This window comes from Octopus sinensis, unplaced genomic scaffold, assembly GCF_006345805.1.
Source record: "Octopus sinensis unplaced genomic scaffold, ASM634580v1 Contig00376, whole genome shotgun sequence".
Taxonomy (NCBI): Eukaryota; Metazoa; Mollusca; class Cephalopoda; order Octopoda; family Octopodidae; genus Octopus; species Octopus sinensis.
The window spans coordinates 12,501-15,000 of NW_021823902.1; the positions used below are offsets into that span (position 1 = coordinate 12,501).

Consider the following 2,500-nt stretch of genomic DNA (forward strand, 5'->3'; position numbering starts at 1 on the left):
CCATATCTAGCTCTTGCTGTATTTTCCAGCATACAAGTCGATTTAGTATTCAGTGAAAGCATTCAAACATTGTCAACTATCTTTCCAAACATTGCTACATTTTATATTGAAGTTTTGTTCCTCCAAAGTCGTGTTGAACTACCTCTTTTGGTTGTAAGTGGAGGCGCAATGGCCCAGTGGTTAGGGCAGCGTACTCGCGGTCGTAGGATCGCGGTTTCGATTCCCAGACCAGGCATTGTGAGTGTTTATTGAGCGAAAACACCTAAAGCTCCACGAGGCTCCGGCAGGGGATGGTGGTGATCCCTGCTGTACTCTTTCACCACAACTTTCTCTCACTCTTACTTCCTGTTTCTGTTGTACCTGTATTTCAAAGGGCCGACCTTGTCACTCTCTGTGTTACGCTGAATATCCCTGAGAACTACGTTAAGGGTACACGTGTCTGTGGAGAGCTCAGCCACTTACACGTTAATTTCACGAGCAGGCTGTTCCATTGATCGGATCAACCAGAACCCTTGTCGTCGTAACCGACGGAGTGCTTCCCCATTTGGTTATAAAATTTCGTTTGAGAAATTCAACTTGTATGCCAGAAAATGCGGTGGGCAAACAGACGGAAAGATGAAGAGGACAAGACAAAGAGATAAATAGACAGAGAGAGAGACTGTATTTTCTGTCAAACAAATCAATCAAGTTTTTAATGTAACTATGTAGTAAAAATATTCAAACATCGTCTCTCTCTATCTTTCCAAATCCGGCTGCATTTCACATGGAATTTTTGGTTCTCCAAAGTCTTCTTGGAGTAATGTTGTTTGTTTGTTCCTTCTCGAGCCATGCCTGGCTCATAAGGGCCGGTTTCCCAGTTTCCTTGGCGTATAGGTTCCCCTACATAGGTTCTGTCGCAGGTGAGCTGCAAGATGCTGGAGGAAAGAGTGAGAGAAAGTTGTGGCGAAAGAGTCAGCAGAAGTTCGCCATTACCTTCTGCCGGAGCTGCGTGGAGCTTAGGTGTTTCGCTCATAAACACACACACCACCTGGTCTGAGATTCGAACCTGCAATCCCTCAACTGCAAGTCCGCTGCTCTAACCACTAGGCCACGTGCCTCAAACTCTTGGTGTAATAAGTCAACCAAACTTTTTTTGGCTGTAAATTCTGGGTTGAGAAATTTTGACTTGTATGCTAGAAAATGCAGTCGAAGAGGACAAAAGAGAGACGAACGGACAGACAGACAGAGAGATGCCATAATTTCTAGCATACAAATTGACATAGTATATAGTGTAACTATGTTGCATAAGCATTCAAACATCATCTCTCTCTCTTTCCTAATCCGGCTGCATTTCACATGGAATTTTTGGTCCTCCAAAGTCATCTTGGTTTAATATGTCAGCCAAACTATTTTCGCTGTAAACTTTTGTCTGAAAAATTTAATCTGTATGCCGGAAAATCTTTATATATAAAAGAGAGGTTGTGTGTCTGTCTGTCTCCTACGATTTAGATTCCTAACTACTCCCACATTTTGCGGTGCAGTTTAACCAAAACCGGGTATCTTATAGTCGTGATTCATATCGAGCCCTTCTGGGTATTAGCACGCATCTACGATGAATCTACGATTTTAAAAAAAATTACCATCATTTTTTTCCATTTTAATGCATTTTTTCGCTATTATATAAGGGAAGTAACTCTCTAAAAATGTCTACGATGAGTCAACGATTTAAAAAAAAATTTACCATCATTTTTTTCCCATTTTTAATGCATTTTTTGCTATTTTTTGACTATAACTCTCTAAAAATGCTTATATAGTTATTTCCCTTACAAACTGCTAGTTATGTATATATTACATTACCGTGGAGGCGCAATGGCCTAGTGGTTAGGGCAGCGGATTCGCGGTTGTAGGATCGCGGTTTCGATTCCCAGACCAGGCGTTGTGAGTGTTTATTGAGAGAAAACACCTAAAAGCTTCACGAGGCTCCGGCAGGGGGTGGTGGCGATCCCTGCTGTACTCTTTCACCACAACTTTCTCTCACTCTTTCTTCTGTTGGCCTGCTCGCTTAGCCAGCTGGGTGGCGTCATTTGAAGGCTAAAACAATGCAAAGCGCATTGTGACCAGCGATGTGTAGCAACATCTGATAGCCTGGTCGGTCACGGTGATCACGGTGACATTACATTACCTACTAACTGCCAAACACATGCACAAACTCCGACATATATTGGGGTTTTTACAGCATGCAAGTCAACATGGTGTATAGTGTAAACATGTAGCGAAAACATTCAACCATCGTCACCCTCTTCCTAAATCCTGTTGCATTTCACATGGAAATTTTGGTTCTCCAAAGTCGTCTTCATGTAGAAGTTGATTCATCTTTTCTAGCTGTAAATTCTGGTTAGAAAAATTCAACTTGTATCATCATCATCATCATCATCATCATATAACGTCCGCTTACCATGCTAGCATGGGTTGGACGGTTCAACTGGGGTCTGGGAAGCCCGAAGGCTGCACCAGGCCAGTC

General features: G+C 42.4%; 1 protein-coding gene across 2 annotated transcripts in view; it reads right to left on the reverse strand.

Moving 5' to 3' along the window:
- LOC115226900 (annexin A4) overlaps positions 1–2,500 on the reverse strand; it is an 11,433-nt gene that overhangs the window by 4,033 nt on the left and 4,900 nt on the right. The window lies entirely within an intron of this gene.